Below are 21836 nucleotides of genomic sequence, written 5' to 3'. Positions count from 1 at the left end.
CCTAATCATTCTTTAATGATTTAAGAGTTTAGATTCTGTCATGTCAGCATTCCACTAATAATATTCTTAAAATAATATAATAATGTTCCAAACAAAACAATTAAAATTATTATTACTGGATTGTTGACGTAACAAAATTTAGACCATTAAATCATTAAAGAATAGTTAAGATTTAAGGAAATCAATTTGGTAAAGTACCCTAAGAAATTTAGAGGATCTGAATCCGTGATGATGCTAGTAAATATTAATGCAAATACATCGGTTTTGGTCATTTAAGCCAAAACCAATTCCCAAACTTGTGGGTTCTAGTTAGTTTAACTGGTAAAGTCTCTAATGATTTATATATAAGAGATCTGTGGTTCAATCTTTGCCTACACCAAAAACTGATTGGTGTCTTGGTTTGATGATAAAGAGTTATCATCAAGAACGGACGCTATAAGTTGAAACTTTCTCTAAAAAAAAAAAATCCCCAACTTTATTTTTTCACCTATGAGCTATGGCCGATTGAAATATCGATTTATTTTTTGTTGGGGACGTTATTGGGCTCTTGAGGCGACTTTAGGTAGTGAGGTGAGGTCGACTTTACATTTAGATTGTTGAGGCGAAAATGGAAAATCGGATAAACCTAACAAAGGAAAGACTCTCTATTAAATACGAAATAGCATATATGTAGATTCCTTTTTCAAAAGGATGGGAGTTTTTGTTGAGGAGCTACCTTGTCGATGTGTCACTTTGTTTGTAACAAAGGATTTTAGGATCATTACAAATGACCTATTTAAAAGATCAAAATCTATTTTGTAATGAAAAATGAAGTTGCCTTAATAATTTTATGTACAATTGCCAAAGCTTTTTGGTCCAACTTGCACATCTAATTAGATATATCTCATGAAATGAGATCACTCTTCTCACAAAATGTAAGATTTATTTATGTGAAATATGTGAAGTCGGTGGCTTGAATTCAACATAAACATGATTGCTTTGGAGTGGCATGCAAGCCTTGATTTCCTATTTCAAGTGCAACACTATTTCCTAATTGTTATAGGAGTAGTTTTCATAGCATGTTACGAGTAAAACACTGAATTCCCAACCAGCCTTAGATATCCAAGTTCAACTTGGAATTGATGTTTTGGTCCTCATGTGCTCAATGTATATTGACTGGTTTGGAATGGTATCAAAGTAGATATGAGATATAGAGTTCTACTTTAAGTAGACTTTGTCTTTACTTGGATCAGTACTTTGCATGTGAACATATGGGAATAAAATTCTATTCCTTGAATGAGTTGTATCTTTGCCGACTTGATATCCTATATAAGCAGTATGTTGCGGCAATTATTGTGAAGAGAAGGTTGTATGGTTGTGAGAAAAAGAGGCACTGCATGTGATAAGACTTTTTTTTTTTTTTTTTTTTTTTTTTTTTGAGTTTACACGTTTTACTCATTATAGTTTTATTTTATTTCTTAATTTAAGAAGAAATTGTATTAGTACTTGACTATTAATGTGAGAGAGAAATGTGGAGTGGAAGAAAAACAGTTTAGTGATACAAAAAAATGGTACGTTTGTGGGGAAAAAAAAAGCATTTTTATTTTCTATATTTTTTCAAAAAAAAAAGTTGCATTACTACTTGACAACTAACGTAAGAGAGATATGTGGAGGTGGGAGAAAAATGTTTTTTTTTTTTTATTTAGCTAAAAATTATGAGTTTTTAAATTATTAATTTTACATGTCTAATCCTATGATTTAAGCTTTAGAAACAGATGAATTTGAGAGTATTCTGGGCATCTAAATTGAGGATCCCAGACAGGAGAAGTCACTTAAATAGTAGTATAGATATAACTATACATGGAAATCTATTACAACTAAAAAGATAGATCAAGTTATCAAAAATTCAAAATTTTAAATACAAGAAGATTAAATCTCAGTTGTATACCTTGCTATCTTAAGATTCTGCAGTAGCTCTATTTTGTAGGAGATTTAGTTCTTATCTTGATCTTGAGATGATGAGATTTGACTATAGGGAATATGCCAGATTCCAAAATTCAACTAGTCGTTGCACCATATCAAAATTTCACTCTATTCTGAAACAACACAATTCAAAGTTTTAACGGTAAAATTTTGATCTCAACCATGTTAAAATAATGCCAAAATTAAATGCATTTCAAAACTGATGAATTAGGACAGAGAGAAAACCAGCAATACATATGAGGGAAGGATGAAGTTCCTAGTTACCTCTTATGCCAAAAATTGTTCTAAGGATTTGAGAAAGTAAGACCAGTGACTTTTCCCACAGCAATTGTTTTTCCTGAAGTGAATAAAAATAATTACCACAAGCTAATTGCTCAAACACTCAAATTTAATCTAAATTTAAAATCCTAGTAGCTTCTAACAGTTTCATTTCATATAGTTGTTTATTGTTTTCCACATTTTCTCAACAATCAAACAAAGCTCAAAACTGAAGAATTAAAATCCAACAAACAAATTAAATTCCCAAACTCCTAACTCCAAATTTTAAGAAACCCCAATTAGATTTTGAGAAAATAGAAAGCAAATCAGAGGGTTAGATCTAGGAATTGGAGAGAGGGATATACCATAGGAAAGCAGAGCAAAGCATAGAAGCGGCGAAAGTAAAACCCTAGAGATGCTAAAACTGAGATTGCGCATAGCCATGTGGTAATTCCTTAAAAAATAGTGTTTTTCTTTAGGGGTTATTTTTTTCTTTAGTAATACAGATCAGATTCAAGAAATACCAAAATCCGACTTGATAATTTCTAGTTCAGGGGAAAAACCCAATTTGGTTCTCTTTGCCCATGACAAATAGGGTAATACTAGGCACTTTTGGGTCAGGTCAGGTCGGGTACTTGTTACCTAGTGGGTTTTGGCCATCCCTAGTTCTAGTCCCAACTTCGGGGCTAGTAAGCCCTTTTTCAACATGTTAAGAAGTTGTTGAGGTGCTTTCCACAATTTGGATTTGTTGGTTAAATTGCCTTTGATGTCATTGGAAATTTGTAATGTAATATTTGGCACTTTCAAGTATTTTACACGGAAACATTTGAGGTTTAAATCTTTAAACTATTAAATTTAAAAAAAAAAAAAAAAATCAAGAACTAGTATTTTTGGCAAAAATATGTAGCATGAGAGAACAATGTATCAAAGGTGGCATGAAACTCTAATTGATGATGGTACGGGGACTTGAAGAGATCTATACATACTCAAATGGTTTCTTCCATTAGTTTATGGAAAACTAAACAGAGGAGGGTAGGGGTCTCTCGTTTTTGGGAGGGGGGGGTATGTTTAAAACAAATAGCTATATTTATGTTTAGTTAAAACCTTAATAAAATTAAATTAAGCCCGTACGTGTGAAAGTGCACATGTATTGTACGGAGGTAAAAACTCTTATACATTGACCAACACGGTTAGAAATTCATCACAATGACCAACAGCTTTACCCAGTGTGGTCTTTGCTTCGGCTCTTTGCTCTAGTTTGCTTAATTGTATCATAAAGCTACAATTGCAAAAAGTAAGATAATGTAAATAATGTTTAAAAACGAAATACTGTAAATAATTTCGTGCTTGATCGAGTAAAATATCTGCTTGTTTCACAATATGGGACCATATGAATATCTTTGAAGTACTGTAACGACATGTTTCCCACTTGCTAAGACATTCCTTAATCAAGGGAAATTAATGTCAATCATAACAATTAATCGTAGGTATTATAATTAACGGGGTTTTTTGGTTTGACCTATTCTTATTATATGTTGTTCCAATCCACAAATCTTTGTCTTTTATAGAAGGCTTTTTGAAGATGTTCTATCATCTGTGCAAAAAGTAAGAATTAATAAGCTTTTAAAATCTAAAATTTGGGTCTAAAACAAAAAAACTCAAACTTATGGTGGGCCAAATTTCCATTCTAGAAGCAACTGATACTTTTCTATCCAGTTTGTGGAGTTTGCCCCATCATTTAATTAGCAATAAATATTGGGCAAAAATCCTCCACAGTACTACAATTATTGTGGAGTAACTGAGTTGATAAATTACATTAAACTTTTTTTTTTTAAAAAGCAACAAAAGAAAATTATTTTTAGTGGAGGAAAGGACTTGCAACTTTAGTAGACAACTATGTTTTTCTTTATTAGTAGATAATTGTACAGAGAGTTTAATTTGGGTTGTAATCAATCTAATTAAGGGATAAAGTTCACTATCATACTAGTGACATGACAAACCTATGCACACTGGTTATCTGTTTGTGCATTTGGATAAGCTTAAAGTTTTATTGAATTATTCTATGCTAAAGAGGTTGGGCTTTGGTATGATGACAAGCATTTTCCACTAAAAATGATATGATGCATGTTTGAGTTTGGAAATCAACCTCTACAAAAGAATTATGAGTATGATTGCCTACTAACTACCTCCAAGACCCTAGGAACGAAGCCAGAACTTTGAGTTAAGGGAGGCAGCTTTACTGTTGACTGTGTGTAGCGATTTCAACCTTTGATTCTGCTATTACTTAACTGCTGAGTTTTTTTTTTTTTGTCAGTAAGAACAAAATTATTTTTATTTATAATTTTTTAAATGACAAGTTGTTTATTTTAAATAAAATTGGTTAATTGAGCTTAATTTTTTTTAAGTTTTACTATTGGTAATTTTTGTTGCTAATTTTTTTTTTTTTTTTGGCTTGTATATTTTCTTTTAGATTTTAGATCTATGAATTTTTTTATAGTCACTAAAATGAGGAAAACACTAGTGCTACAAACTTTTTTATAAATTATTGATGTAATAAGTGGTTACTAGTAAGTAAAAAAATGATGTGGTGATGGGTCTATATGCGAACCAATAAGAATTTGCTACCAAAATAATTTGTAAAAATGTTGTAAAAAATTTTGTGAGTATAGCATTACTCTTAAAAGAATCAATGATATAGTTTAAAGGGAAAATAATGTAATTTTATAAAATAAAATTATTAAAATTAGTACACACACATATATATAATAATTTTTTTAAAAAAATTAGTGGGGCCATAGTCCCCCCTAGTCCAAAGCTAGCTACGTCCTTGCAAGACCCCACAAAAATTGGGAGTAATATGCACTAGGTTCGACCTTTACTATATACTACTCCTATATAATAAATATTATGTCTTATAAAATTTTATATTTTTTTATAAGTTTAATAAAATTATTGAAAATAAAAACACTTCATATTCACAATGATGAACACAAAGAGTTCAAAAAATTACAAAGCAAAACTAAGGGAGTTGTGAAACTCAAAAATAGAGGTACAATGAATAAAACCCCAAACCCGAGACCATATTTTAAACACACCATGTCTATTTCTTACTCAGCACTCTCACGGTCTCACCATCATTATTCTCTCTCTCACACTATCTCAACAATAGCAAAGCCACGTAATTAGGGATGGCAAAATGCCTCCACCTGCCTCACCTCGACCTAGTTGCTTTCCCACATGGGTTTCCTCTACTAAAAAAGGGAATGGAATACCACGATTTGACCGATACCTTACCTTGTTTTTCACCCCTAGTTTAATCTCTCTTACACTATCTCAACAATAGCAAAGCCACGTAATTAGGGATGGCAAAATGCCTCCACCTGCCTCACCTCGACCTAGTTGCTTTCCCACATGGGTTTCCTCTACTAAAAAAGGGAATGGAATACCACGATTTGACCGATACCTTACCTTGTTTTTCACCCCTAGTTTAATTAATTCTCAATTTAAGAAAGCAAAAAGTTTATCTTTTCTTTTTCTTTTTTTGAAAGTTGTACTTAAGAAAAGTGCGGTTTGAAAACACATTATCAAACAAGCTCTAAATCATCTATCAAGTAAATCATAGTTGTCTTTTCTATAAAGGTGTACTTGAAAAGTCTTTAGGATTCCAAGTAATAACCTAGTGGTAATAGCATCATTTGGGATGTCTCATATTTCTGGTTCATACCTCACCTTCTCCTCTCCCATTATATAAAAATAAAAAATAAATTATTAATTATTAAAAAAAAAAAAATGGTAGAGAGAATCATATCCTTCTATCAACCCAAAAGGTAAAATATTTTGTTGTGCTCTTTAAATATTTTTTTTTAAAAGAAAAAAAAAAGGTATCAACTTCATTATACAAAAATGTTTAATGATATAAACTAGACAAACTAGATTGAAAAGAAACTGGGAAAAAAGATTGAAAATATTCAAATGCTTCTACAAAAGGAGTTATGTTGGCCAGATCGGGTTGGATTGGAGTGCTTTATTTTAGATCTAAAATTTCGATATAAAATCTTATTATTATTTATACTAACTTATAACCCGCACAATGTGCGGGATACTTTCATTTATTACAAAAGACAAACCATATGTGAAAATTTAAAAATTTCATAATTAGATAATACAAAAAAAAATTAAAAAAAATTGCAAGAAAGAAACCTAAATTCAAGGAGTAACCTAAATTCAAGGAGTTTTACATAGAGACAATAAAATGTAATCTTAAAATTTTTTGCTCATTCAACAAAATTTGAAATGGACCCAAAAAAAAAAAAAAAAAAATGTTTTCCTTCATCACACATGCACTCAAGAAAATGAAAGAAAGTGATTTTTTTTTTTCTTTCTTTCAACTCCAAGAGTTAATTATTTTGTTTCTAAAAAAAAAAAAAAAAAAAGAGTTAATTATTTAAAGCATGTTCCAAAGTTCCAAAAAGATCAACAAAATAAATTCAAGGTGGTCCAAGAGAGATATTAGTTGTCTTTGTTTTTGCTAGAAGCAAGTACCAATGTCTTCAACTAACAATAATTAATAATTAAAATATCATGAAATTCAAATCCTATAGTAATAACCTATGAATTACATCAACTACAGTAGTAAATAGTCTCACAGAATTCACTTAGCCCAAAAAACAAAAAACAAAAATTGCATTTTCACTATAGGAGTGATTCCAAAAATGTAGTGCCCACTAATTTATACCAAATTATCAATTTCACTTTTTTTTTTAATGACAATACCTACTACACCAAAGGAAAATGCAGACAAAATGCAGACAATGTTTATAATGTAAAAACATGAAAATGTAAGAAACCTTGGGTGAAGCCTACCAATTGTATTAAAGCAACAAAATATTAAATAGAACCCAAATGAAGGCCAGTTTAATTGTGAGAAATCTCAACCATGTATAAAAATCAAACTGAATATTACAATTTTTTGTATATAATTGAGAAATCTCAACCTTGTATAAAACTGAATATGTTATTCATTTAACCACTAATATAGATTGTCTATTTAAGGTAGCAAGATCATGCGCTCTTTCAGCAATCTCCTCATCATAATATTCACCTGTATACAAAATGTAAATAAATGAATACACAATTTATATGAGATAACACATCTATTACCAAGTTTATCCCCTATAAGTCTATGGAGATTGTAATTTCTTTATGTCCAGCTCTTATGATTTAGGTTTAATGTTATATCTTTATAAAATGCAACTTTTATATTTCAGTTATGGTTTAAATTTTGATAATGCAATTTTCATGGGATCCTCTTCTCAAAGATGTCACTCAGATTAATAACAATGGGCTGCAGGCATTAAACATGTCTATGTTTTCTACTTTTAACTATCTAAGGATTGGAAACATTTTCAGTCCCCACTAACAAACCCATTTTAGTAAACAATGTAACTCAAAATATTAAAACAAATTAAGCAAGATAAATATGGTAATTCCTCTCCATAACCTGACAATTTGAATAGACAATTCAATTATTTTTACATAAATATGCAAACTTAAAGATCAAAACAAATCATTGTATCAAAAGATTCAAAACCCTCCGATTAAACAAATTTGAACCTTTTCACCACAATCTATGAAAGCACAAAATCAAAGAGATTTCAATAAAGTAAAAAACTATACTTTGGTCATACCTTATCTTCTAAGACTCGCCTTTCCACCTACAAACCTAGGGGAAAAAAATCAATAATAAATGAAGAGAGATAGGTAAACCTAAAATTGTTCTAGATGAAAGTTGAGTGAAAAGTTAGTAAACTGTTAGGTTGAAATGGTCATTCAAGAAGCATGATGCATATGCAGAGGCAAAAACTCTTATGCTGATTGAAAAATTGCCCAAAACCATACTAACCATATATCCAAAACCAAACCAAATCAAAACAACTACACTAAGCAGAAATCATTACTAACTGAAATACCTTTATTGAAAAAGCACATAAACATAAGCACTCAATAAGACAGCAAGAATTCAAGATTAATTTCACTAAAGTTCCTCAAATTTTTTAGGCTTTGCTTCAAAATTACACAAAGAGATAGATTAGATTAGATTATACACACACCCAAGTTATGGAATTCATGAAGCTTTTCACCCATTATTATGTAATCTTCTATTCATAAAATAAATAAATAAAATTAAAGCATCTATTGGTACTCAATCCAAAACACTAAGACATACACAATAAAAACAAATGAATAAACAAAATAAACAAAGCTAACAACAACATTAAAAAAAACCTGCCGATAAATTGAGCCTAATAGCCTGAGCAGTACAAAAATTAAAAAAAACGAAGTCTAATAAAACAATTTTGAAATATATGAGAAATTATTCTTAACGCAAAAGGAAAGCGTAAGATGCTCCAAAAAAAAAAACAAAAAACAAAAACAAAAACAAAATAAGCAAAACAACAAAGGCGATCAGAAAAAATGTAGTTCAATTTGCAAAAACTTAGTAATTAACATAAAAATCCAATAATTTTACTAACAAAAAATTAGAAAATAACTGTACTCCCAAAACATTTAGATTTTAAACCATCCATCTTACAAATATGGCTATTAACAAAACATAAAATACAAAACATAGGCGATTAGAGATAGGTGATTAGAGGATAGGTGATTAGAGGTGGCATCACAAAATTGTCTCTAACAGCCATATATGAAAGAACCAACAGGAAATAACAAAACGCTATTCTAAAGAGAACCAAAAATTCAATAATTAACATAAAAAAACCAATAATCATAGAAAGTCATTTTGCAAGGGAAAAAAAACTATTTTGCTTGCTAAAAAAAAACTTACTGTAACAACATCCTTCATTGCTTGGACAATTTCTAGAACCATGTGTCTAACCTCCTCAATTGTTTTGCCTTGAAACAATGTATAGTTATAATCATTACCTCCAATTTCTCCAACCATTAGCATGGTTGTTTTAAGCTTTTCAGATCAAACATTAAAAGAAACCACCCCCCACCCCCCACAAAAAAAAAAAAAAAAAAAAAATCCCCCCCCCCCCCCCCCCCCCCCCCCAAAAAAAAAGATAATAAATTAAACTTTGTATTATATGCTTAATTGAAATGACCCACCCCTGCAAAATTCTTCCCAAGTCCACCAAAAACCAATGCAGCTTGATCCAAGTAGGGGCAGAAAAGGAACTCTTGTGTTAGAACTGTGTAATTATAGAAAATAACAAAAAACTTTCATTATAATATAACTTGCATTGTGTACATAACTAATAAAAAATTCGTCTCTTCCCTCAAAAAAAAAAAAAACTAATAAAAAATTCAAACAGAACAACAGATCATGCATAGTCCTAAAACACAGAACAAAGGATAAGGATTTTCCTAGACTCAAACATGCATGTGGTATAAACTTATGGTAAGCAATTAGCAAAGAAGCAGCAGCACAAACTTTTGAATCAAGATGCTGCTTTACTGCTTTAACAATTTACCTTGAAAATATGAAAAAATGGTGAACCAAATCTAACATCACTACATTATAGTCATGATTCAAAATCTTATGTAAAATTCAATAGACATTATAAGGAAAATTTTGATGCATTGAAGCAAATATATAACTAATCTAGACAGTCACAAGACAACTAAATACGCTATATTGACTCAGTTGAAAAAAAAAATTAAAAAAAAAAAAACTAAAAACATAGGAATCAGAGATGTAAAAAGTACCCTTTCCAGGCTTTCCAATTTGTTTCATAGCAATAGACACAACAAAATTATTAATAAAACATGAAAATTCAAATAAAGTTTAACCCTTTGCATGTTTAACTTAGCTTTGTCTCTCTGTTACAACAGGAATGAAAGAAACTGTAAAAATGTAACTATAAAAATTTAATGTTTCCTCAGTTTCTTTTATATATAGTGTGTGAGGACACCATTTTCATTGATATAGATTTAATATCATGCTTTATGCTCATTGTAAAGTAGGTACTCAGTACATATCTGATGAGCCAAGACGGAGGTAGTAGTCCCCAAATCCATCCACTTTCCAGCTACTAATTCCCTCTCAACTACACAGAATATCCCCTTCAGGCTATCTTGCAGGTTTGTTAGGATGTTACCTTTAATCCTTTTTTGATGCTAAGTGCTTTTCAACCACTGCAAACGAAGAAAAAATGAAGTTCAATATTGTTTACCCAGAGAAGAAGAAGAAAAAGAAGCTTGAAACTGGGAATACAATTCCAAAAGATAGTTTAAGCAATCTACATAATTCATTCATTGAAATAATCATAAATCAAATCCTAATTTATGGTCAAGTGCAGGTTTCTTCTCAGCATTCTCCGTTTTTAAAAGAGTTTAGAGAGAGGGCTTGTTTTTTGTTCTTTTGAATCAAAGTAGTATAAATCTCAGTCACAACTCTAATGTGAGTCCAATTGACAACTATAATCAAACACATTCAAGGCAACTCATCAAATGACAAAACACCCAAATCTACTTTTTAATTGGCACACATTGTTGCTTTCAACAGTATAAAGATAAATTTTAATGAAGAGCCATGCTAAAAACAAATCATGAACTTATGCAAATTATTCTACTAAAAAAAATGCAAATTAGAAAATTTCAAAACTATGGTGCTTACTGGCTTCTCTTCAAACTTGTTTTTGCCAAAAATCTTCAGTTGGGCTTCATCACTTTCTGATTAAAATCCACTTCGTTCTTCAAAAATTTGTCTAATGCAAATGTGCCCCTATCAAACCAAAGTATTTCAAAGATTTTAAGAATTAAAAACAAAACTTTACAGGTAATGATTTCGGCAATCTGACTGTGTCTACTTTAAAATCTCAAAACTCTACATCATTATTCTAAAAGCCCCAATTTTTTCCTGATTGATACTGAAACAGTTTTTTACAGCAACTGAGGTTTTTCCTTTCAACAGAAACTGCCATAGAACAGTTGCAAACCCAAAAAAAAAAAAAAAAAAAAGATTTAAGAAGAAAGAAAAGAAAAACCATCCCCCCACAAAAAAAAAAAAAAAAAAAAAACATAGATAATAAATTAAACTTTGTATTATATGCTTAATTGAAATGACCCACCCCTATAAAATTCTTCCTAAGTCCACCAAAAACCAATGCAGCTTGATCCAAGTAGGGGCAGAAAAGGAACTCTTGTGTTAGAGCTGTGAAATTATAGAACATAACAAAAAACTTTCATTATAATATAACTTGCATTGTGTACATAACTAATAAAAAATTCGTCTCCTCACTCAAAAAAAAAAAATAATAATAATAATAATAAATTCAAACAGAACAAAAAATCATGCAGAGTCCTAAAACACAGAACAAAGGAGAAGGATTTTCCTAGACTCAAACATGCATTTGGTATAAACTTATAGTAAGCAATTAGCAAAGAAGAAGCGGCACAAACTTTTGTATCAAGATTGTGCTTTAATGCTTTAACAATTTACCTTGAAAATATGAAAAAAATGGTGAACCAAATTTAACATCACTACATTATAGTCATGATTCAAAATCTTATGCAAAATTCAATAGACATTATAAGGAAAATTTTGATGCATTGAAGCAAATATATAACTGATATAGACAGTCACAATACAATTAAATACGTTATACTGACTCAGTCTAATGCAATTGTGCCCCTATCAAACCAAAGTATTTCAAATATTTTAAGAATTAAAAACAAAACTTTACAGGTAACGATTTCAGCAATCTGATCATGCGTGAAGACTTTGATTTTTCTTTCTCTACTTTAAAATCTCAAATCTCTACGTCGTTATTCTAAAAGCTCAAATTTTTTCCTGTTTGATACTGAAACAGTTTTTTATAGCAACTGAGGCTTTTCCTTTCAACAGAAACTGCCATGGAACAGTTGCAAACCAAAAAAAAAAAAAGAAAGTTAAGAAGAAAGAAAAGAAAAACCAAATATAATTTAGAGAATAAGAAGAAAGAAAGAAGAGAACAATAGCATTAACAAAAAAAAGGAATATACAAATCTTAAAAATAAGAATTAGAACTTATTTTTTTTCCTTAAAACTTTTAGTCTCTCTCATTCCGATGTGGGCCTTAAGAACTGTTTCTCTTTGTGATTGTGGTTCCGATGGTCTAAGTCTGGCGAGGGTAAAGCAATCCAACCAAAAAATTCAAACCTAAATCATATTCAATCCCCACATTTGAGTAAAAAAAAGAAAACACACACACACACACACACACAATAACTTTACTGGTTATGGGTATACGGCAAAAAAAACCTAAAATAAATATCAATGCAACATTCAACTCTATACTTATTTAATCCCAAAGATTTCGTTAAGACTAGAAACAAAAGTACCCAAACTAAAATCAATATTTTTAGTGATATCTGTAACCTAAAAAAACAAAACAAAACCAAATATCTAAAATTGAGAAAGCAAACATTTTGATAGAGAATCCAAAAACCCATAACAAAAACGAATCAAATCTAAACTTTATACCCAAACCTACAAAATTGGGAAAAAAAATGTACCGTTGTCGATGTCGGCTCCGACGATCTAGTGGTCTAAATCTGGAAAGGGAACAGACGGTGGTGGGGAAACTGAACTCTACCTCTTTCTCTGTTTCTTTCTCCGTGTCCCAGGCCTCATTGCCTCTCTCTCTCTCTCTATTTCTATGTCTGTGTGAAATTGAATGATTTAATTCCAAAATAGACGAACTGAAAAAGATTTATTACCGAAAAAATTAAAAAAAGAATAGTCACATATAAGAACCTAATTTCCTTAGCACTAATTTTTGAATCCCAAATCTAGAACCAAATTGAAAAAAGTTGAATGCATATAACAGATCTAATTTACCTATTAAAAAATCAAAGAAAGAATAGAACCCATCGGAGGTGTTGTTTGTGGGCAGAGAGGCGATCTCTTCTTTCTCCGTGTACCAGGATCGCCTTTCTCTTTTTCTGTTTAATTCACCGTGTCTTCATCGCTTTTCTCTTTTTCTGTTTCTTTTTCCGTGTCTTCATAGTCTCTCTCTCTCAATACCTCAAGGACGAACATTTGATCACATGATTCTTCACTGGATTGCAAGTTTTTTTTTTTGTTCTCCTTTCCTTTCTCCATATCGCAGTATCGCTTGTTTTTTTGTTTAGAGAGAGAAAATGTTAAGCAGTCTGATGAAAAGAAATCGATAGGGTTTTATTAATTGCAACGCCTCTATTTTATTTTATTTAACGGGGTTTTTTCTCTAACCGGTTTTTAATTGCAAGTTTAGCAGAGTTTTGAAAGGCCAAATGTTGCAACGTACGATTTTTTAAAGGGTAAGTTGTACACGTGTCAGAGTTTTAAAGGTGTCATCTTGCTTACGTGTCAGCACCTGGTGAAAGCTTCTGCTATTATATATAGTATATAATAACTTGATATCAGCTTGATGAAGTAATGGTGACACATTTGTAGACAACATATCCTTCCTTAACTTAATTTCCTTCCATGGGTATCCACCAAGCATAATGGCAATATTGACGTCTTTACACGCTTCAACAACGTTTGTGGTAGCAACCACACCTATTGAATCATATTCATGACATGAGTAAAGGAACCTAAGGGAAGAGAATAATCCTACCTACCTAGAATTAGCTCTCAAGATAAGAGATATACCTTTCAAAAGAGGAAAGGCAGCATCAGTCATTTCCATTGTTATCCCATTCAAGGATTCAGCTGCCTATACAATATCAGCGGCGTGCAGAATCACAGGCTTATTAGGACCCAGCATGATTCCCCTTGCAATCATAGGAACAATGGCATAACCTATTTGCCCTATTGAACGAAATCAAAATTTTGAGCTACAGATATAGAAACTATATATTATCATGTCTAGAAGAAAGAATCGCCAACCTATACAATTGAAAATCATTTGCACCTATTCCTTAACATAATTACTGACATGCAACAAGTCATATTGTTGTAAATCAAGCTTTTCTTTCAATTTTCATTCTTTCCAACCATTCAGAAAAGACTACAATGTATAATAAGATAATAATGATTATAACAACGAAGCACTTAAAATTTGTAGGACTTCTATAGATTATCTACTAAAATGGCATTTAAACTCATCACAAAGAAAACCACAAATTTAAACAGTTGCATTAAGAATTATATCATAGAACAGCATTGCAAGAAGTCGTGAACTAAATAGAAAACGGGATTTCCAAATGAAGTTATGGATAAACTTGTAGAAAACCAATTAAAAATGTGAATCCAAAACAAAGATAAACTTGATTTGCAATTGATCCCCAAAGTGTAAGCTTTACTTCCATTTTCTCTGTTCAAATTTTCCAATGTTATAGTGCATGTTGGCAAATCAAGAAAGCCCCATTCAAACTATATTTATGCTAGTGTTATTACAGCCTCACATGTGGAACCTTTTCACACACAATTATAAATGTTCATTTAAGAAGTCTTTAATTGTTTTGCAGAAGATTTACAAATTGACTTTTTTATTTATTTAATTTTTAAGCAAGTATGTTACCATGTGATTCTGATAGCAAGTCTCCATGGCAATATAAAATCTATCAATATTAAGCTGTTGACAAAATATGGAAAATATATTGAAACCATTATCAATAGTCGTTGTTTCACTTTGTAAACAATTAACATACACTCTTGATCAAATTTAATAGGGTTTTATGAACTTGTTTTAGAGTAATTGAAGTTAGCTTGATCTTGTGGCTTCCATCATAAACTATTATTATTTTGCATTTAGCTGTTGTAGGGACATGGGCTCAGAATTATATATTGGGCTTTAGGCCTTATCCGAGGACAGTATCATGTCTGAGGAGAGACAAATGGTTAAGAGTGATTCCAATTTGGAGATTCATGAGTAAGAAATGAGAAGAAGGTGGTTCGAGAAGAAATTCCTCCTCGGCTATAGCATATATAGCCCAAACATGCATCCCAATGACGAAAATGACCTCCATGGAAGTCCCAGTGTTAGAGGCATGCACTACAGCCCAAACATGCACTACAGCTACTTTTCTGACCGCATTTATGTGGAGAAAACTCCTGCACAGTGCTTCCTTCGCTATACAAACATTTGTCTCCTCGAACAATATATTAACCCAATCTTACGTGTTTTGCTCTTGCATGATTGTCGTTCAAACTCATCCTAGTCGTTGTTGGATTTACTAGGGCCTATTTCTTTGACCCACTCTCTACAAATTCATTGTACTGGGCTTATTAGCCTATAACCCCATACATATTAGGTTTGGGCTGTAAACCGTGCCCCTACAGCTGCTATAAAGGAATCGTCGTTCAAAGTAAAATAATAAAACTTTCTAAAAGCTTTGATTCCTTTGAAGTTAATAAGGGTAACAAACTCTAATCTTAATGCACAAACCCACCACGAAATAAATCATTAAAAAAAATCAAACATACTTCTTAAAGGGAATCATATCAAAATCTCTTCCAAGACTCCACGAAACCCCATAGTGATAGACACCTCAAAAGTATCTATCATGCTCAGAATTGGAACCATAGACACCTAAAACACCGACTTGTATTGATCATCCACACATCTGAACTTACATAAACTGAATAATTTGCCACAACCCCATCAACTTTCTTTACTACTCTTCTAGTCCACTGCAATAGCAATTCAACAGAAGCCCCTAAAGCTCCAAAGTGACACCAATCCACAAACTAATGATCAATATGGTAAATCATTGTTACAATAGTGCAGCCAAAAACAAAGAACATTTGTACAATACTATCAACTATTATCAAAACTATCTAAATGTTGTTTTCTACTATATAAACCTATCTCACCATCAATGCCAATAAAACTTTCTAAAAGCTTTGATTCCTTTGAAGTTATTAAGGATAACAAATTCTATTCTTAATGCACAAACCCACCATGAAATAAATCATTAAAAAAAAAATCAAACCTACTTCTCAAAGGGAATCATATCAAAATCTCACCATCAATACCAATCCCAATATCAAACATATGACATTGAGAAAATAAGGCCAACAAAACATCTCACCCTGATTAAATCAACAACACAGCATCACATTCCCTACTTGACTTCTAGAACAACAAAAAAAAATCACTTAGGAATTTTATCAAACAACTTGTGTACGTGTAAGAGAAACAACACTTAATGAAAGTAGACATCAATAAGAATGATCTTTTACTCTACTTTAAAATAGTAGAACAATAGTCATGAATCATTGCAAAACTTCCAAAAGACTATAAAAGAGAGAATTTTAAGGCATCAAGAGCGTACCATGTTGCAGCAACACCAGCTTCAACATAACCAAGGGTTGTTTTTTCTCTCTCAGGGTCTACGCAAATAAACAGGTAAGTTTGGTTATGAAGTTAAAAGATTTCATGTACATACTCCAAATTAAAAGGATATGTTTCACCTTCTATTTACAATATGGCTAAAAGCATAATATATATATATTTTTTTCTTTATCATTTTAATCCAGAATAGTAAAAAGAGGGTGAAAACGGAAAAATTATCCTCATCAGATACCTTGCAAGGTAATGAAATAATCTATGCTTGATCAGCAAAAAAAAAAAAAAAAAAACAACAACAACAAAGAAAAGAAAAAGAGAAGAGATTAAAGCCCTCTAATACGTCAGCCTTTGTGTGTTCTACCTTTTACATGTATTTAGATGTATATTATTGCCTACACAACAAAGCAAAAAACCCAACCCTGATCTGAATATGCTTAATTTCTGTATTCTTTCTAATTAATATATAAAGAAAAAACAAAGCAGAGATAAAAGAAACAAAAAACCCAAGCCTGATCTGAATATGCTTAATTACAAATTTGCTAATAAATTAAACTTACCTTGGGACTATAACAATAATTCAGAACAATCATCACTTTCGCTTTTGCTTTGGCTTCTCCTCGGCTTCGAGAGAGACAGCCCCAGGCCCCTTCTTCACACCAACGGACTGTGGCAAAGGTTCACAACAACCATCGCCCCTTCTGCTCCTATTTGGCTCTGCACCGTTCATGTTGGATCGGATTTCGGTGTTATGTCTTGTGTTTGTTCAAGGTCGAGCCAATCCATGAGAGCTATCAATCCTGACCATTCCTGTAATATATTGAGCCAGTCCAATCAATATATTTGAAAACGTTGTAGCAGGAACACCATAGCCCATAGAGGTTAAAGATTTAGAGTGAGAGAGGGAGTGCATGTGGTTAAGGATTTGGGGGAGGGTTAGAGATTTAATGAGAGAGGGAGTCCTTATGCATTAGGAGGGGAGTCAAGAGAGATATAGAATAGTCAGGTTATTATCTCAAAACAAAATTAAACTTAAATAAATAAAATAAAAAGAATCTAAAAAAGAAAAAGTTGTGACATGAAAAATTGTGGAAGCTTCAGAGGTTTCGGTTTTATATATACTAGTCGCTAACCTGTGCGATACATGGGAAAGTTTTTAGTAACTATAAGATTTTAGCAAATCAAATGCTTTAAACTTTGAAAATCTTAAAGAAGTTACATTAGCACTCATCAATTTGTTTACAAATCCAATGCTAAATAGATCTACAAATTGCATTCTCTAATCTTTTGTCATTTGCAAGGTGACAAGACTCTTTTCATTACGGTTTGCATCCTTCTATCCTTCAAAAGATTTAAGAAGTGCCATGTGGTCACTGCATAAGATGTGTATAAGGTTATACAAAATTTTGTCATTATAATCAACATCCTAAAGCTAATATCCAATCCAAAATTTGCACATAGAAACCCACAACTTTGATCTAAAAGTTATTTCAAAACAACAAAAACTAAAAGAGAAAAGAAAAACATAAGCTTTCTTATCTTTTTTTGACAGAATTAGGCCCATGTAAAGGTTCCTTTGCCTCCTTCAGCTTGGAACAGTTTGGTAATCTACCATTAAGGCTTTACAATTTAAAGACATCCTAACCAAAACCCACCTATGTATCTTCACAAAGGGGCTTGCTTAAAGCCTTTTTTTTTTTTTTTTTTTTTTTTACACTATCTTATTAATTCATGTCTTCAAAACAAACTTATCCCAAAAAAAAAAAAAAAAAAAGTTATGACACTAGACCAAAAAAAAAACAGCATCGCACTTACAAAGCACATGTGATGAAGCTAATAAGATCAAGCAAACTAGAGCATAAACCATACTGAATAAATTGTGGCTGTTCATTGTGATAAATTTTTTAGCAGATATAGTGCCCATGCTACATGTAGTTTAACCCTAAACTCTCTCTCTCTCTCTCTCTCTCTCTCTCTTATGCCTCGAGCTTCATGATTTGATTTATAATAGTGTTTTATTTAAAGATAAGGATACAAGGAAGAAAAAGCCGAAGCAAACCAAGTAGAATTTAATGTTGGGGTGGAGGTCAATTTAGGTCTTAATATAAGATATAAGGACACTACTTAATTCAAAAGCCTATGGATCCAATCATGTTAATATTATTTCCTCAACTTCTTTATTTTTTTTCTCCATTTAGAAATTTCACCCATTCGTGTATATATACCCAACAATCTCTCCCTTATGCATGAGTTCTTGCCTCTAAGTAGACTGCAAGACCTCCCTATGGGCTAACAAGTCCTACTAGTCACCCTCTTGCCTATAAGCTTTTCTCATTAACCACTTGTCATTCATGGAAACTATGTGTTAAACTTGCATGTTCATCCATTGGCTTCTTCTTTCATCTATGTCCATGGGAACCTTGTGCCACATCATTTTTCTTCAATCTAGCACCATTAGCAATACAAATTGTTGGGCCTTTTTTTTTTCCTTTTCCCACGATCACTCTAATAACCTTACCACCTTGTTGCACACATGTCTAACACCTTAGATAGACTCAAATTGAGATTTTAATATAACATATAAGGATATCATTTGACTCAAAAGTTTAAAATTAAGCTTGTGGGTTGAAATGAGTTATGTTATATTAATTCTCTGGCTTTGTTACTTTTTCTCCATGCAAGATTTCCACGCAAACATTTATACTCAACAATTAAATCACATCCAAAATAATTAAGTGGTAATATGGTATGGCTTCTCCAAAGCTCCTCTCTTCCTCTCTTCGATCAAATGGAAGAGATATGATGTTCTACTTTATACTCCACCCAACTAAAATTTATTATGCATGTGATATTTTCTATTTTAAAATATGGCTATTTTATAGGCAAAATAATAATAATAATAATAATAATACTATAAATCTTAATCACAATGTTTAATTAATTTTTTCTCTCATGCTACATGTGTTTGTTTGAAATACTAGCCCAATATTGTGTGAAGACCATATTCACAGACAAGTTGGAGTTGTGGCCCATCGGCCAGGATTATTAGGGCCTATACCTTCGGTTGCAGAGAAATTATGCTGGCAAATGAGTATCGTGCCCAATAACTAGAGGCAATGATAAGGGGTTGGCCGAAAAGACATAAATTGATCCAGTTTAAAAGCCCAGGAATGTAAAGGGCGGAGTGCTGAATTCTGGCCCTTTTGGTTGCATAAATTCTAATCAAAAAAGTGGAGAAACGGCTATATCGAAAGTACATCAAATAAGATAGGATTTTTTTTTTTTTTTTTTTGATCAACAACTTTGACCCCAAAAATCAAGGATAATATTCACTAAAATTCTTAAATTGTGCAAAATACATGGGTTCAAATTAACTCAATGGATAAATTTTCTTATTGTTAAAAATGATATTTGAAATTTAAACCCGCCTACATCATAAACCAGTTGGGAAGTTAAATTCTACCATATCTATAAAAGATTAATAAATTATATATTATGCAAATTACAACCGAATATACAAATGATAATTGAAATGGTACCCAAAAAATATATAAAACCCAAGAATGTATTGGATAATGGACTGTGGTCACATTTAAGGTGCAAAGCATTAATGGTCCAGCTGCAAGACATGGTTCAGAGCACCAAAGAAAAAGGTTGGTCCAAAATTGTTTGTGACCAACGTTGAAGAATTTCCATGAACTAGTGGGATTGGGCTAGGAAGGTTTCTGGGTTTCTTAACATGGGCCCAAGCAACAAGAGATCGAAAAGGAAAAAAGATTCAATAGCAAATTACAACCGAATATACAAATGATAATTGAAATGGTACCCAAAAAATATATAAAACCCAAGAATGTGTTGGATAATGGATTGTGGTCACATTTAAGGTGCAAAGCATTAATGGTCCAGCTGCAAGACATGGTTCAGAGCACCAAAGAAAAAGGTTGGTCCAAAATTGTTTGTGACCAACGTTGAAGAATTTCCATGAACTAGTGGGATTGGGCTAGGAAGGTTTCTGGGTTTCTTAACATGGGCCCAAGCAACAAGAGACCGAAAAGGAAAAAAGATTCAATAGCAAATTACAACCGAATACACAAATGATAATTGAAATAGTACCCAAAAAATATATAAAACCCAAGAATGTATTGGATAATGGACTGTAGTCACATTTAAGGTGCAAACCATTAATGGTCCAGCTGCAAGACATGGTTCAGAGCACCAAAGAAAAAGGTTGGTCCAAAATCGTTTGTGACCAACGTTGAAGAATTTCCATGAACTAGTGGGATTGGGCTAGGAAGGTTTCTGGGTTTCTTAACATGAGCCCAAGCAACAAGAGACCGAAAAGGAAAAAAGATTCGATGAAAAAGAATTCGCCCACCGTGGGGCTCGAACCCACGACCACAAGGTTAAGAGCCTTGCGCTCTACCAACTGAGTTAGACGGGCTTTTGTTTGTTATCCTGCAATTACTTTATCTCACTTCTTATAGTCGTGTAAGCTTTGTAATTTAATAACAAATCATATCATAAACTATATAATAAACGTTGGGTCCTAAAATCCAAGTTTGTATCATGTAGTCATATTTTCTTTACAACAAGTGGCTATGCTCTTGTTAATTATTAAATTATCAATTATTATAGTAAGGTAAGTTTTGTAATTTATTGGCAAATTATATGGTAGGAGAACGAAAGTTCAACCTACCACAACTAGACCCAACTTGAGAATTGATAACTTGAGGCCTGGCCTAAACGAAATGAGCACCGAACTAAAATACACCAAGAGTGTTGCATCCTCGACCACTTCATTTGAGCAAAACCCATTCTTCCTGAAGAATGAAAGTTTGCTTTAGGGGAGTTTGCTAGCCAAGCATAAGATTCAACATCATAAACAAGTTATTAGAAAATCATTTTCAATATTAGGGTTGTGGGTCCCACTCCTGATGCATGATTAAACACGTTGGAACAGTGACCTAGACCCAAAAAGTCATTCACACCTTAAGGGTGGAGGGGCCCACACACATGCAGAATATTTCATCATCATGAAGGACCCACTAGGAAGAGGGTATAAGAATGAAAGAGGGGATTAGTGTAAGGTCATCGAAACATCATTCTGGAGAGAGAACCACGAGAGAAAAATGAGAAACTATAACACAGTACTTTGGAAAGGTGATCCAGCTCAGGACACCTAAAGGGGCACCTCGAATATCTGATATAATCCTCAAACAATCAAATTTCTAGAAAATAACCACCACCAACCGTTCCAAACCATTATTCATCATCCAGACTTCTTTTGGGATCTCTCATTGTGGGCTAGATCCAGAACAAATACAAATTAATTGG

The 21836-nt window shown here is 32.1% G+C and overlaps 2 long non-coding RNA genes and 1 other non-coding gene across 6 annotated transcripts; all 3 read right to left on the bottom strand.

Moving 5' to 3' along the window:
• Nucleotides 1–7057: 7057 nt before the first annotated feature.
• Nucleotides 7058–9259, bottom strand: LOC112010430 (uncharacterized). The gene is made up of 3 exons (XR_010628004.1): nt 9065–9259; nt 7908–7942; nt 7058–7321 (listed from the first exon to the last, which is right to left on the bottom strand). It is a non-coding gene; the product is annotated as an uncharacterized LOC112010430 (long non-coding RNA).
• A 677-nt stretch (nt 9260–9936) lies between these two features.
• LOC112033450 (uncharacterized) lies at nt 9937–18133 on the bottom strand. 4 transcript variants are annotated; one of them, XR_010628001.1, is made up of 7 exons: nt 17063–18127; nt 16489–16546; nt 13862–14020; nt 13571–13768; nt 13064–13377; nt 12739–12885; nt 9937–10377 (listed from the first exon to the last, which is right to left on the bottom strand). It is a non-coding gene; the product is annotated as an uncharacterized LOC112033450 (long non-coding RNA). The 4 variants fall into 4 exon arrangements; XR_010628003.1 differs by having other exon boundaries at nt 12739–12924; nt 13064–13768; nt 17063–18133; XR_010628000.1 differs by having other exon boundaries at nt 13064–13768; nt 17063–18131.
• Nucleotides 18134–20870: 2737 nt separating this feature from the next.
• TRNAK-CUU (transfer RNA lysine (anticodon CUU)) lies at nt 20871–20943 on the bottom strand. Its single transcript has one exon. It is a non-coding gene; the product is annotated as a tRNA-Lys (tRNA).
• Nucleotides 20944–21836: the final 893 nt, after the last annotated feature.

The sequence above is a fragment of the Quercus suber genome, unplaced genomic scaffold (genome assembly GCF_002906115.3).
Source record: "Quercus suber isolate HL8 unplaced genomic scaffold, Cork oak 2.0 scaffold_37, whole genome shotgun sequence".
NCBI lineage: Eukaryota > Viridiplantae > Streptophyta > Magnoliopsida > Fagales > Fagaceae > Quercus > Quercus suber.
The sequence above is the reverse complement of the archived record's forward strand: the minus strand, read 5'-3'. Positions and strand labels throughout refer to the sequence as shown.